We start from the raw sequence: 16,223 nt of genomic DNA, 5'->3' as shown, positions 1-16,223 counted from the left end.
CTGATTAATAAGAGGAAGGAGGGCCATTGTGTGCCAGGGACCTAATAAATGTATTTAAGGACAAATAGGTAGAAAAAGAAAGTACACATTACTAATGTTGATAGAAAGCTTTAACTGCCTAATGAATTTCAGAAATTGGTTGAGAATAGTTAATCTGTGTGATAACATGACCCACAGGGTTAGTTAGATCTGTGAATTCTTATCCCCCTGAGGACTTAGCAAGTTTCCAGAGATTCACACCAAATACTTACAGGCAAAAAGCATTCACAGTCGGAAGATTTCATGCAGGTTTTGCTTCTGAATGCTCATGTTACACAAAACCCAATATACTGAGATAAGGGCAGAGACTGAAACTCAGTACTAGCCACAGTGTTAATTAAAATTTTCACTAACAATCATGCACATTTGGATTTATTATGGGATCACATATAACTCCAGATGAAAGGAAGTGTTTTACCATAACAATACTTGATTCTCGGTTGCTTCTCTATGCTAAATTAAACTCTGTATATATGCTGAAAAGCAAATATATCAGTTGGTATTTTCTTCACTGGATCAGGCATTTCTTACACACCTGTTACAAAAATTTCATGCAAAATTCACAGAAAAACCCACCTAACTTATACAGACTAGAGCTATAAAGTGCTTAGTAATTGCAGTCTCATCAGTGTTTTAGGAACACTGCCAATGGTAAGGCAAAACACATTTTAGAGAGCTCAAAAGAAAACGTAGGCAGTGTAACATGCTACTGACCCGAGCAGCGGCATGATCATCAGATTTCTTCTTCTGGTGCTAGCGGGCACGAGTGCTGCTGGGGGTGGTGAAGAAATGTGTTCCTTTGTGAGCAGGGGGAGCTGGAAATGCCATTTCTTGTTTGCTTGAGATGTTGTGTCCTGGCTGGCCTAGGTGAGAAGTGCAAAATGAAAAGGAAAATTGTTTCACAAAAGGCAGGTTTTGTACCTTACATCCCCATTGGGCTGTTCAACTGGGATTTCCAAAAGAATTTAAGGCAGTTAGGCACCCAAATCCACTGAAATCTTGTCTGAAAAATCTCAGCTGTAGCCGTTAGTGACATGTTACAGCAGCAGCTTTTCCTTTTGAAGAACGGGATGGATTTCATACTTCTTAATATGGATGTAAAGATGAAGAAGGGGGCAAAAAAAGATAGACCTCAAGTCTGCAAAATTGGCAGCCCCATAGATGATTGAAAGGAAACGTATGTCCCCATTTATGTGGGAAATCTACAGACTGTGAGATGCATTCATGTCCAACCTGTGCTTTTATCCAAACTGCAATACACGGTTTGCATTCCTGCACAACATTACAAGAGGTAAGTGAGACCAAAGAGTGGTGATCCTGAAAATAAAAAGCAGATACACATTTAGGGCATGTATCTCTGACTACATATACCCCTGGCTCACCCCCTGAAAAAAGGGATTAAAAAAAAGGCAGGATTTGTTTGTAACAGTGACATTAATATAAATGGTGTAGAAGGTATACTTTTCAGCTGATATTGCAAAAGGGAGTGCTCACTGCATACTTGTGCGTAGGAGGTCCTGCTGAAAATACTTATATATAATTTAACAAAAAAGAAGCTTTTGTACTAAGAAATGATGGCTTAAAGCTTTCTTATTTGGGAAAATTCCAGCCTTTGTGCTCATATCCCAGTTATTACAGTAAAGACTTCCAAATGGGAGATATTTTAGAAGAAAACAGTACCAGAGTGATAAGAGCACTGTGCTTATTTTTCTTCAAGTAGTGGTATGCTTTCAGTTTAAGAAGGAATTTTAAAAGGTTCTAGATGAGATGGTACAAATCAAACATATTTCCATAATATTTATATAAAATATGTCAAGAAAAAGGAATAATAGAGACTATTACAAAACACTGTATGAGAAACAAGAACAAATAGCAGGATAGGAATGCATCTTGTTGACCATAGTTACACAGAGCATTTTTGATGTATTAATCCATCTGCAGCAAGGAACAATAAAAATTATTTGAGAAACACAAACCTTTTACTAAATAAGAACAACATCTCATTTGTCATTCCATTTAACTGCCCATTAAACATGTCTTTTTGTGGGAAGATGTATACCTAGAAAACTTGCATGGACTCCCGTTGCTAAAAATATGCACACTGGCCGAACCAAGGTGATGCCTCTTGTCTCTAGGGTTGGTATTTGCTACTACATTATCTTTTCCTGTAGGGATATTAACATACAGATAACATTAACAGAAAGAAAATTTATTAGCAATGACAGAAAGGCAAGGAAGATTGGTGAGTAAGATCCAAGGGTATGAGGGGAAAGATCAAACAACATCACAGAGTTTATCATCAGTCTGTGCTTGGTTACCTACAAGAGAAAGTGAAGCTTCAAAAAGATGAGAAGAAAGCTGATGATGGGGTGACAGAAGCAGCTCCTCTCCAGGACAATGACAGAACAGTAATTATAGACAACGATGACATGTGATGGAGAGCTTTACCCTCCAACATTACAGGAAACTATCTAGGCAAAACACATGTATCAACACACTTTATGATAGGGGGGATAAGGAATGAAAGGAAAGGTGAAACACATCCTCCGCCACCATTGTGTCACTGTGCTTATGGTATCAGGAGTGGAGACAACCTAATGCAAGAGAAGCAAATAAATGTGTCCCTGTGCAGAAGACAACAGGGCACTTCAGAGCTGAACTGTGGTGGCTGGGCAGCTCCTGTGTCTTGGACAATGTTCAGGGCTGTGCCTTCGTCTCACCATGACTTACCCAGAGCCTGCAGGAATCGCAGATCAGTGTTGCTGCCAGCAGCGACCCTGAAAAGTAGTAGTTGCATATTTATTTAAATTTGTAATACATACATTTAAAGCTCTTCCTGTAGGCTGAGGATTCCACAACACCAAGAGTGTCACAGGAAGTGCTTGAACTGCTGCTCCTGGAGAAACACTAAACAACTGCTGATGTCAAAAGCCAGTGAATAGCCCCTTACCATAACAGCCAGCTCTGCATACCTGCAAGTTGGAGTAGCAGAAACGTACCACACAGAAATACTGCTTCCAGCAGGTTTTTTTGAGTCTTATCTGAAGTACATGGGTAATACACAGCTCCTGTCCCATGCTTGAGCATGATCCCTGACCACAGCCACCATCCATCCTCTTGACATTCTGAGGACAGCAGGCTATCTCACCCTGAGCTTTCCAACACTGAGACTTATGATCTGGCATATTCTTATCCTGAAGAAAGCCTGAAGGATGGCTGGGTGTGAGAGTAACAAGAGGGAGGTTGTTTCAAACCATACAGTTGCGGTTACTGAGAGTGACTCCAGCCACAGGGCCAGGCTGGTTAGGATCAAAGCACTGTGTCTTCACCCTCTTTTAGTGCCTACAAACAGGCAAAGGAGGGGTTTTTTCATTTGGGTCCAAGTAGAAGTAAAGCAAAATAAAGAGAGTCCACATTTCACTTTTGGTAAACCACAGAAAAGTATCACTTTAAAATAGAAGTAGTTTCAGTGAACAACAGTATGTTTCTGAGCCCTGTGTTCTTTTTACCAAAGGAATTAAGAATTAGTTTATTAGGTAATATTCAAAGTCATGATATTAATTATATCTCAAATCAAGTCCAACTGAGAGCAAGCAACCCACTGCTAAACTAGGTGATACACTTTTCTATTAAAACATTTCTAGTTCATTTGGCTGCAGTTATTAAAGTTTCTTTTACTTACCATATCCTGTCAAGATCAATTGCTTAAATGAAGCTCCTGTCAAAACTGCATGACTTTTTTACAGTATATTAACATCTATGGAACCACTCAGTGCTCAATTATTGCTGTAGGACAGTTCTTCTAAACAGTTAAAACTGGGGACACACTTATGCTGTCCTGTAAACTCAGAGCTCAAGGTTGTGCTCCATGGATTTCTGTTCCACCCTCCTGATAATGTGTTGACCTCCCCTTTGCTTCAAGTCTGCATGAAAGCTCGTGGGTGACCAGTAGGGAGCGATGGGAGCACCCTGCCGATGCTGCTGGCTGATACCACGTGGTGCTGAGAATTGGGGCCCACCTATAAGCATTAGATGTAACCCAAGATCCCAGTAGTCAGCTCTGCGTAGTTTATTGAGAGACTCTGAAAAGAAATAAAGGCAAAGATTTTTCCTGTTAGCATGCACACACTTGTGTTTGTTCGCTCTCACGCACACAGACATTATAAGGACCAATAAAAGATCAAAAGCAAATAAATGAAGCAAATTAATGAAAATGAAGTGGAAGACTGTAATCACACCCAGCCATGCCAAAAAGAAAAAAAAAAAAGCTCTGAACAAATTAGTATGTGATACACTACTTCAGACAGATGTTTAAATAGGAATAAAAGGAAATAAGGTGGAAAACAATACAATGCTGGCTTAAGAACTTTCAGGAATATTAAAAAAAAAAAAAAAGAAAAAAAAAGATAATTTCCCATTTAGCCTGGGGCAGAAATAAGGCCGGATTCTGATTAATTGAAAATACTCTTCCTATTGCCTTCAACAAAATCACCATCCAGCCTCTGCAATAACAGCTGAGAAACACGTTTCCTGAACAAGAAAGGGCAGGGCTGCAGGCTCCTGGCCATGGGTTAGCAGTTAACCCCAGTCACAGGGTTCTGCTCAACTTACACAGTGTTTTTTTTTCTGCTTCTCTGTAACTATTCTTGCCCAAAATTTTTAACCATGTTTACATGGTTAAAACATGTTTTCTTAACACGTGTTTTACACTTGTTTTTTCACAAGTGTTTAACATGCTAGGATTTTGGAACATTTCAGTTATGATCATAAACAGATAAACTTCTGCCAGTGTGAGAGCTGCAGTCTCTTGACTTGTAACTGCAGTCTCTTGCAGTGTGACTTGACGGAATGGCTACAGCAACAAATAGGGAACAGAGCACCACATCCACACCTTTGCAGGAACAACTGTCAGCTCCCCCTGTCCTGGGTTTAGCAGTGGCAGTCAATTTTTCTCCTTCTTGGTGGCTGTCGCAGTGTTGTGTTTTGACTTTCAGCCTGGGAACAGTGCTGATAACACCGATGTTTTTAGTTGCTGCTCCGTAATGTTTGGTCTGACCAAGGACTTTGTGAGTTTCATGCTCTGCCAGGGAGGAGGGGAAGCCGGGAGGAAGCAGAGACAGGACACCTGACCCAAACTAGCCAAAGAGGTATTCCATACCACAGCACATCATGCCTGGATAGGTAACTGGGAGCTACCCGGAAGGACACTGGGTCTTCGGGGTCGGGCTCATTTCGGCAGGTGGTATCGTATTCTCTTCCCTTGTTATTTTCTCTTATCATTATTATCATTGGTGGTAGCAGTAGTGATTTGTGTTATACCTTAGTTACTGGACTGTTGTTATCTCAACCTATGGGAGTTACATTCTTTCGATTCTCCTCCCCATCCCTCTGGGAGCAGGGAAAAAGTGTGGGGGTGGGGCGTGGGGGGGGTAAGGAAAGAAAGAGGGAGGAAAGGGGGGGGGAGGAAAGGGAAACTTCAAAAGTTTCCCAGCCTGTTCTATCTACTCACTCAAAAAGAATTAAATATGTCACTGTTTGGAGGGACAAGGTGAAATAGTCACAGTCATCAGTGATTCACAGCTGGAGCACCTCCTGTATGAAGACAGGCTGAGAAAGTTGGGGCTGTTCAGCCTGGAGAAGAGAAGGCTGCGTGGAGACCTCATAGCAGCCTTCCAGTATCTGAAGGGGGACTATAGGGATGCTGGGGAGGGACTCGTCATTAGGGACTGTAGTGACAGGACAAGGGGTAACGGATTAAAACTTAAACAGGGGAAGTTCAAGTTAGATATAAGGAAGAAGTTCTTTACTGTGAGGGTGGTGAGGCACTGGAATGGGTTGATGAAAGAAGTGGTAAATGCTTCATCCCTGGCAGTGTTCAAGGCTGGGTTGGACAGAGCCTCGGGCAACATGGTCTAGATTGAAGTGTCCCTGCTCATGGCAGAGGGGGTTGGAACTAGGTGATTTTAAGGTCCTTTCCAACCCAAACCATTCTATGAATTTATGTAATCAGTTTTATTGCAGCTGTACAACTGTTTATTCAATCTACTCCCTTAAGACAAACTGCACTGGATGTGGATTGATAACAGTAAATTTTTGTAAAGTTATCACTGTAATTTTGCCATTTCAGGACCACATTCTCAGGTTAGAAATGTGTGTTGCAAGATGTAAAATGCACAACAGATTAATAAAATGCTCTTTTTGATGGTGCCTGATATTGTTTAGAAACAGGAGGATTTTGGAGTGAAACTGCACATTAAAAAGCAACACAAAACACCTTCCCAGAAAAAGTTTACCGTTTGGGAGATCCATTGCTTTTCTTTGTCTCCCAAATGGCCACAGGAGCCAGCTGTGCTCTGGACTCTTATGTCCTCCAGTGGTCTTTTTTGTCCCTTGACCTGCAACACCACCAAGTTGCTCCTGCACATTTTGTGTGCCATCTACCCACTTGCTGCACAACCAGCCTTTGCTCAGCTGCCCTCTGAAAGTCTGGGCTCAAGCAGGTGGTTATCCTTTGTCAAGCAGATGCTTAAATGTCTGAAACTTCCCTCTCAAAAATGCATCAAACAGTTGTCTTTTTTGCACCTGTTTTCTGACTGTCTCATTTCTGATGTGGTTTCACTGGTTGACTTTATGTAACCATCTGCAATACCTCTTGTAAAGGTCAGCAACCTTTACATGTTGGTCTTCCTGAAGGTCTGTGTTTGTTACACACAATATCCTTAAAAACAAATAAAACTTGAGCAGTTTGAATTTACTATAGCAGACTATCCTTCATCTTTCCTTACAGACTTGAACTTTCCTGTTTTCTGATGTGGACAGGCTTTCTTGTTAGCATAAGAATCTACATTGCCCATCTTGTCGATGCTTAGTTTAAGTCCTGCTCAGCTCTTTGCTCCGCAGAAAGACATTGCCCCAGCCACTGATGTGCACTCTAAATTATTTACTGGAACCAAGGAGGGCACTCCCTGGCACCAACAAGTCTTTCCTCTCCCTGAGGGATTAGGCCATCAGTGAACCTCAGATTACTATTACATTGTCAGATCATCTTTAACCTGAGGTCTTGGCTGACACTGTTCTCTCCACTGCCTTCTCAAGATAGATAGATCAAGAAGGTACCAGGAGACACCAAAACCTGTTCACTGTTACCTGTAATCTTGAAGCTGACACTTACCTTACCTTGCTGTTGAGCAGGACTGATGATTGAGAATCTTAGAAGTGGGGTTTTCAGAGCTGCATGAATGATTTCTTTTCCAAACAGTAAAAGCAGTCCTTGACTTATCACGCTTGTTAGAAGCAAACAAAGCATTTAAATACGTTCCCATCCACTTACTTGAATTTGTCTGCAACTAGTTCAGACACAGGACTTCGTGCACTGTCCTATCTATCTGCACTTTGAATCTCTGAAGAATTTCTGAAGAAATCAACTCCCTGAGTGGCAAGGCCATGAGTCTGCATACTGTGAAAGGCCAGAGTCCAGGAACAGAGCCATGAAGCTGAAACCTCATCACTCCATATCTCAGTTACATCTGATAGCTGGGGAAAGGGAGAATTGCTTATCAGTAATTTTATACGCTAGAAGTGCAAACCTGACTTCTCCAATGCTGTGCAGGAGAATTACTAATTACACTACCAAATCAACTAGGAGTATTATTCTGCTGCTGCTCTGTTGTAACTGAGGATGAGAGGCACTGGAGAGCTGGAGCAATTGTGAGAGTCATAGTGACACTAACTACAAATTTTCTTGTCTTTTAGTTATCAAGGAAGGTAAAGAAACTGGCCCTTGCAGTATGCTGCTGCAGCAAAATTGCTCCTTGTTTCTGACCTACCTTGTTTACAAAGTTATACATTTACTTTTGAAGTCAGTGGAGCTATCATGGATTTGAACTTCATGTAATTAGGAAAAGGCATCAGGTCATAAAAATGCAGAGTATGTCCTACTAAGACAAAGAACACAGAACCAGAAAAAGTATACTCAACAATAAACTGCAAAAACTGTGGCTGGCTGTGACATCCATCTTGATGGGCTCTACAGTATTATCATAATTAATTTCATCTGTCCTGTTGTTCTATACCATCTGCCCAGTTTCTTTCCCATCTATGCAAATACTCTTCTCTGAGTTGGTTTGCTTTACTTTGGTCCTGAAGCCTGAGGGAGGTGCCTCTGTAGCAGCTTGTTGTTTTTTTTCTTTTCCAATAATTTCTATTCCTTTATGCTGAAAGATAAACATGACAAGTCATTCAAATAATTAAGGTATTATTATTATTAAAACAGAAAATACTGAAAAAGTATAATAAAAAATATCTAGTATTTCATGAATTATTTCCACTATTTTACATAGTGCACCAGGGTAATACTGATATGCTTTTAAAGTGAATAGATTCAGAGACTCAGCTTCTGCAGTAGTACAGAATGGAACCTGGGAACTGTTTAACAGAATTGCAGATAGAGAAAAGTTTAACGGAATTAGTGAATGAAGATGACAGTGAGCTTCCATTTACCTTAGATTATATACATATATATTTCTTTTTTTCAAGTAGCATCAGCAGTTTTGGGGGAAAAATAATCTGCTGTACTGAGTACATACATATTTGTCTGAGGCAACAACAGAGTCTGGAATTATTTTTGTAAATAAGCAAAATATTTCTGTAATTGCCCCTAAAAGTCAGCGATTTTCTGATGCTGTATTAGATCATAATATCATACCCATTACCAGCTGAATACATGGCTGGGGCCAAGCAGCACTGGAGCACTATTTACGTTAATTAAAAATAATTTCTTTGCAAAAGTTTTAGTCTTAACAAATAATTTAAACTTAATGTGCACTTCTGAATTTACTTTTCTTCTCATGTCAAGAAAGTATTTGCAGCAATGTTGTCATTAGGCAGTTATGTTTGTGATATTAGGTACATATGATGGCAATTAGCAGCAGAACCTCCAAAAATCCTGGTAGTATACCCAGTCATGGCTATAGCTATTTTAAGCAGATTTATACTTGGGGCATCAAAGAATGTCACAGAGAGAAGAAAATATGGTAACTGTTGCTTTAAATTATAGCTATCATTACTTCAAAAAGATATTCAATCAGAAACCACTGCAGACTAAAACTATTTATGTCTGCTGACACTGAAAGGAAAGTAGGCAGTTTCAGCTTGTCATTTCTTAATTCTCTCTCTTTTTTTTTTTTTTTTTTTTAAGTAAAGTACTGTTTGGTCTGTAAGAAACAACTTATAAGTCCAGGAGGAATGAGTCAGAACAGGTCTCCTACTTGTTTTTGACCTTTCCCTGCCTGTCAGCCTCATTAAGTATTGCGGGATCTTTGCTAGTTATTTTACAAAAGCTATTGGAAAAATGAAACAAAGAGGTGCAATGGTACTGCTTCAGCTACTTGGATGTAACATTCAGCAGTGTTTGCCCTGCAAAACAGTTTGCGTGCCAAGTAGTAACAGGTAGAGCCATTTTTAGTCACACAAAATCTTTTCCCTACAAATCAAAAAGAGGTGAAGCCATGGTTGCTTGCAGAGTAAATTTTGAACAGAATCATAAGATCATGATTAAATTATCCAAGGGGATTCATGACCCCTCCTAGCAACAAGAACAGCTCTCCCATTAGTAAAACATTTAAAAGCAAGGAAGTTTCTATTTGACAAAGTTTAGAGGTTGGCCATGGGATGGCCTGTAAAAAATAGCAGGAAGTTACATAAAGAAAAAAAATATTTTAAATCACTATTTTCTTTTGATGAGCTTTCTACGCCCTCCCCTCCTGATGCACTGTGCTGAGCACAGTGACAAAAAAGTGTAACTGAATAAAAAACAAGAAGAAGAGATATCTACAAATGAGTGAAAAGGATCATATTAAAAGAAGAGGAGAAAAGGATGTGTCCTCCATGCAAAAAACATTCCTTAAGCAAAATGAGCCAATGAGCACCCCTTATTCGCAGCTGCAGGGAAGAAGTAAGACCCACAGGTCTGTGATTAGGTGGGTGAGTGCAGAGGTGTTTTTTTCAGATAACTTTGGGGTCCAGGCTTTGGGAGACCAGCCAGTGGAGCCTGAGTAATTGTGCAGGGCAGATGTAAACCACTCACAGCTAAGCTCATGGGGCTTATTATGACAATGTGGTACGTAGTTTGTATTACAGTATGTTCATGACACAGATATATGTGCATGAGGCAAGAGCAAGAGAGCTCACAAGACGAATCAAGCCTGTTTCACAATTTCCAGAAAGTGGAAATTTCATGAGAACATTTCAATTTTAAACCATGAGGCTCCCAAAGCACTGGCCACAACTAGAACAGTGACTGAGGATTCCTGTGAGGGTTTCTTCAGCATGCAGAGCAATATACCAGGTAAGCCGACAAGCCCCTCCACTATCAGATGTTCATTGTTTATTGTTTCAATCCTAGTATAGCTGGTTTAAGACCAAACTACCTGGTAGAATAGCACTAGGCAGGATCACAGCTTGGTGGAAGGTAGAGGGGTGCTTCAAAACAAAAATCAATTTCCAACCCAGCCAGCTTCAGAAGGGTGCAACAGTGTCCCACAGCAGCTGGTCACTGGAGTGCCTCCAGAGCATCTGGCTTCATGGATGGGGACTGCTAACACCTTTCTCCTGATCCAAGTGCTAAAACTATGCTGGTTTGATTGAAGTTGATTCTCTGTGCCTACAAAGAGAGGGATGTCAGAAACAGACAAGTTCAGCACAGAACATGGGACCTGAAGTTTAGAAAAACATCCAGTAAAAAATAAGTAAAGAAGCCTCTTTTTGTTGTCATTTTAGCTGTATGTCAAAACATGCTGTATTATTTTTCATAATTTGTTATTGTGATTTTTTTTTTTTCAGTCTTCCTTGGTAGAATCTGTTTGTGAAAAAAACTTTTACATCTCTCTGCTTCCCTTCCCTTTCCGGCTCTACAATATCAACTAATTCACGCTCAGTTTGTACTGGTTTAGATCTGTACTGATCACCACAGTGGAAAAGCAAGTTACGTGACCTAAATCTAAATAAATAAGCAATCTCATGTTGATATCTATTCTCAGCAAAATATAGTAGTTTGCTCAGGCACAGAGTCCAGAACAGCTATTCCGCACCGAGGTTCACGTGCCTTTTGGTCAGAAGTGTCACCCCAGCTCACAATTTTTTTTGCTGCATGAGCAGGAGAGAACACAAAGGCTAGGGAGCAAGTGCAAATGTCTTCCCTTATGCAATTTAAAATACATAGTAATAATTAAAATCAATCACTGGTCATGTAAAGAAAATTGAAGGCATTGAGAATAAACAAAAAGCTACTACATGGGGAAGAAGCTGAAGAATAAGCATGTAAATGATGAAAACAGAAGGAGATGATCAAAACCTTCTAAATGTTTCATTCCATGGGGTCACTGTCCCTTCCCAAGGCAATCACTGTACCTTCTAGATGTCATAAACTACCTCCCTCACGGTATCTGATCTCACTAGAGACACAGATGCAAGAAGTCTGAACACTTGGGCACAGACTATCCATATGATAAGCTGTGGAGAAGGAAAAAGTTTGCCGACAGTCAGCTATGTTTCATTACAGGTAACTACTGCTTTAAGCAAATTGTTTCAGGGACTGGAATGTAGCAATAACTGATCTAATTAATTGTAGGCTGTAATTTAGAAGGGTTCATTATGTCACACACATTATGACTCCTGGGTATTACTAAAGGACTCATTTGTAGTACTTGAAATGAATTTCTCTGAACACATATAACGTCACCTATATAACTAGGTTGTAGCTTTAAAATGATCTGACATATTTAAAATCTCTGACTTTGAGCAGGATTGTGTTTCCAGGCAATAATAAACAAATCATCAAATAGTACAGATTTACTTTTTGCCAAGAGAAGGAAAGAAGAAGAAGAGAAAAAAAAATGATTTAATGGTTATTTCAGACTGAAACGGCAAGTAAACTCTGTGACAAAACTACAAAGGAAACTAATAAATCATGCCAGAGGAAATATAGATCTTGATTAAAGACACACACACAAACTTGACAAAGACTTTGCATTTCTGGGTACAATACCTGTTTACTTCATCTAAGAAGGGAAAAGCTTAAAGGCTTCTTAAAAGAAGTCAGTTGTTTATGATTTCTGCTCTAAAAGCTCCCTTGAGCCTTCCTTCAGCAGGAAAGCAAGGCTGAATTTCAGGTAACAAACCCAACTATATGAAACATTGAGCAAGACAAATGCATTAAAGTGTGTAAGCAGGTTTCAGTAGTACAATGCTGAAGTAAAAACCAAGCTATAATTAAGTTTAAATTGGTAAGATGAGAATATTACAAAATAAACTTTATCATTTTCTTCCCTTCAGTGGTCTCTCACCAGTTAGATATTTCATAGTTCTTTGTTTTTATAACCTAAAAAGTTAATTCTCGCAGAGATAAAAATATGCTTTTCCTTTTTACTTCCCTAGTGCCTGATATAAAAAAAAAAAAAAAAGAATTATTCTGGAGAGCACTTATACATGTGCTTAACATTAAGCAGTCCTTAGAGCCCCTGACTTCACCCGCTTAAATCAATATTAAAGCCCCTGATAATTTCATTTATTCATGATCCCCACTCAAGGCGAAAATGCTATCGTGACTTTGACATTAGTGACTTCTACGATGTTCTATTCTGAACACACTGATCTTCAGACTTAATCTAAAATTAACTGAAACTAATTGATTCTTTACTTTCACCTGATGAAGCCAGAAGTCACGTTATTTGTTTCTCAGTTTCCTTTTGAAAATTTGTTTTACAAAATTAATTTTAAATGTCCTAGTTTATGAAGTAGAATATCAGAATTAAACCTTGCATACAGAACACCTTGCTCAGTCAGAAATGGGCCAACAGGAAAATGCTGCAGTATGAGGTGCTTTTCTTTCATTGCAATGTGTTCCAGGGGCTTGGAGCACCCCTGGACTAATACCAGAAAATTTAAAAATTATTTTGAAAAAATTCTTTCCCCTAGAAAGCTAAAGACCTGGCTGGATGACTTATTCCCATTACTTCCTAATGTAGATGGGGGTTCAATATCTTTTAAACGGTTTTTAAAATCTCAGATATAAATTTAATTTCCAGATACAAATTAGATTCCCATTCTCTTACAAAACCTTCTCTAATGTTGTTACCACTTGTATTCTTTTTGGTTGTCTAGGTATCAAATATATTTCTAAGTGGGTAGAAAGACTGACTCTATTTAGTCTTTAATTAAATGCTGATGGATTTCCTTCAATAGCATTAAGCTCAGAAGTGAAAAAAACTAATTAAATGATGCTCCTACACAGCTACTGATCAGCATTCTTGCATGCAAGGTGTTGTAGCAGAGTAAGCTAAGGATTACTCCTCAGTTTTAGCTTTCATATTGAAGCTCTCAGAGCTCCTGAGAAACCTTATTCTGTATGCATGAAACATAAACCAGGCAATTGTCCTAAGGAAGCAGTGGATTTATAAAAGTCCATTAATCTGATTAATAATTGGATTGCTGACAAGTTAAGTGTCTCAGTGCTGTTAAAACTAAGTATATTTTAAACATATCTGACTTTCTCCCATTATCTTTCATCTCAGTGAAGATGTGAGCAAATAAAAGGTTGCTGTCATAAGAGGCTGCTATCCTGTGGAAGACCCTGTATCATTAGCAAGCAGAAGAAAGCCCCGATATGAAGAGCTGGTGGATTGTAGAAAGTTTTCAAACATACTGAGGAACCAAATGACAGCAGAAAAGAAGGGCTATTAAGGTTAATCTTTAACATTCCTGTTCCAAATGGAAATATTTCCAATACTAGTGAACTGCAATTTCCACGTGTATATCTAAACCATTCCTTTCGTGTGGACATGTTCTACGTGATAGCTTGGCAGAAACCAAGAGATACAGACTCTGATCTTAGCTTCGCCACTGACCTGCCCCATGACCCTGGATAAATCATTCCACTGTTCTGTTTCTCTTCTTAGTTATGCCTGTCTTGCTTCTTTAGAGCACAAGTTCTTCATATAAGGAGCTAACCTCTAGTTACTTCTTTTGTCTAACATGTCAAGGCCCTGTTCTCAGATGAAGCCTCTAGGTACTCATAAAAATTGTGGTGAAGGACAGATGGTACTGGCATTCACAAACCTCATTCCATCCTGAGAAATACACTGACATCATCATAGCTATACCTGCAATATTTCGTCATGGATTTTGCCATGAGTTAGGTGCTAGAGATGCAATCATGACTTGGTCGGGGTACAGGTAAGAAAACAGACCTCTGCAGTCATGGCTGCTTACTGGTGGAAGTTTAATTTATGTTAAAAAATTCAGTTATTTTTCTATACTGCAAGTATCAGACTAAGACCACAAACTCAGTTAGACCGAAGAGCCAAAGGAAATTGTATCACCAATCCAGGTTAAATTGAGATGAACCATTCTTTGTCTTTGACTCCCTTCCCTAAACACAGATAAAGAATAACGTGCTAGTCACACCAGAATAAAGCATAACTGCTAGTTAGGATGTTCCTGATGTGAATTTGAACCTCTCCAGCCAAGCAGATGCCACATCTCACTTCAGAAGAGTACTCAAATGGTCTGTGTACTTCATACAAGACTGGACATGTATCTGCCTCCTCTTGAGGCTGGATTTCAGGGAGGGTTGACCTTGCTCTGCTACTTTGGGTCTTAAGGTCATGAGATTTAAATCCTGCTCTGAATTAGGAACTCCATTAGGTACACAGACCCCCAGGAAGGGCACAACGCCAAATGGACTCTCTCTAGCACCTCCTAAATTTTCCTTACTCAGTATGCTGGCTGCTGTGACTCCTACTTCAAGTTGCTTCAAATCAGCTGACTTGGCTGAAACCCTCTGCACTCTCATCTCAGCAGGAAGACATGCTCAGGCATAGCCTGATACGTAAGTGATATATAAGGTGATATAGGGTGATACATTGGTGATACATAAGGAACAACGTAAGAAAGTAAGTCCTGCCCTTCAATATGGGGATGGCCAATCTGTGGCACTTGAGCTTCATGATGCTGATAAGCATATTATAACTCCCATACTAAAACTACATTACATGTCACATACCAAGACTGTCCTGGTGGAAAACCTTCTGTGTAATTTAGAACTCCAGCTGGAGGACACTGTCAGTCAGAAAGAGCTGCCAGAAATGGTATTCCAGGGCTACACTTGGATGCAGTTGTGTGCTCACTCCAATCCTATGAGGTACTACAGAACCAAAATCCCTCTGGGCTGTTTCCATCACCTTACACCTGCAAACTTCTGCCTGTGTCTCCAAGGTATGTACCTGCCCTGTGTTTCTTGGCTGTAGGAAAATTTTGGTATACAGCACATAAACCAGAGGAGGATTGACCACTTCCTTGCTATTGCTACTGTCTTCACCAGCAATACCATATACCTCCTTCAACCCAAGAGTTTTTGTTCCCTGGGAGCTTCAGCAGTGATGAAAAGATGTCCTAAAGAATCTAGATAATACATACGCTGAATGGCTAGGACAGATTAGTTTTAAGAATTCTCTGTCATTTTTGAGTTGAACCACATAATAACTGAATCTAGTGGCAGTTTTGGTAAACAGGCTTTAATAAAGAAACTACTACCAGCCCCCCTAGAAAACACTCAGAAATTCTGAATAAAGCTAAGACTTCAAGATATAAGAGACTAACAGTTTTCATCCTTTATTCCCTTCACCGTCCCTCCTTCTTTTAAAGAAAGCTTGATCTAATGTGACTCCTAGAAGTTACCTGCTGGGCACACCAGAAATGTATCAGTAACTAGAGAATGAGGAATATATCTCAGACTATGGAACAGAAACCAAATGAAAGCTTTACCATTAAGAATATTCATGTCAGTACTGTCTGTGTTAAGACAGTTACAGACTGGAAAACTCAGTTGCTGCTCTTAGTTTGTATAAGTAGGAATCCCAGCAATTCACCCTGTGAAAAATAGTACTTCAGCTGGTAGAGTTGGAAGGGAAGAGTGAGAGAAATTGAGGCCTTTTGTCTGAGATTACATGTCTAAGGGCTAGAAAGCTCTACTACTTTCTCCCTCCCCTTTTTCCTCCCCCTGTAAAAAACAAATAAAATGAAACAGAAGGAAAAATGCCGCACCAACAGCATAGCAACATGACAGTGATGTGTATAATGATCTCTGGCAGCCTAAGATAAGATCACAGCCCCTGGGACTGGTGGAGCCT

At 39.7% G+C, this 16,223-nt stretch overlaps 1 long non-coding RNA gene across 1 annotated transcript; it reads right to left on the bottom strand.

The window, feature by feature from the left end:
• Window positions 1–300: 300 nt before the first annotated feature.
• Window positions 301–2,909, bottom strand: LOC134158802 (uncharacterized). Its single transcript, XR_009962920.1, has 3 exons — window positions 2,862–2,909; window positions 1,273–1,356; window positions 301–902 (listed from the first exon to the last, which is right to left on the bottom strand). It is a non-coding gene; the product is annotated as an uncharacterized LOC134158802 (long non-coding RNA).
• Between the last annotated feature and the right edge of the window lie 13,314 nt (window positions 2,910–16,223).

The sequence above is a fragment of the Pezoporus occidentalis genome, unplaced genomic scaffold, assembly GCF_034315485.1.
Source record: "Pezoporus occidentalis ecotype Australia unplaced genomic scaffold, CSIRO_AGI_Poc_V1 ctg135, whole genome shotgun sequence".
Lineage (NCBI taxonomy): Eukaryota > Metazoa > Chordata > Aves > Psittaciformes > Psittacidae > Pezoporus > Pezoporus occidentalis.
The sequence above is the reverse complement of the archived record's forward strand: the minus strand, read 5'-3'. Positions and strand labels throughout refer to the sequence as shown.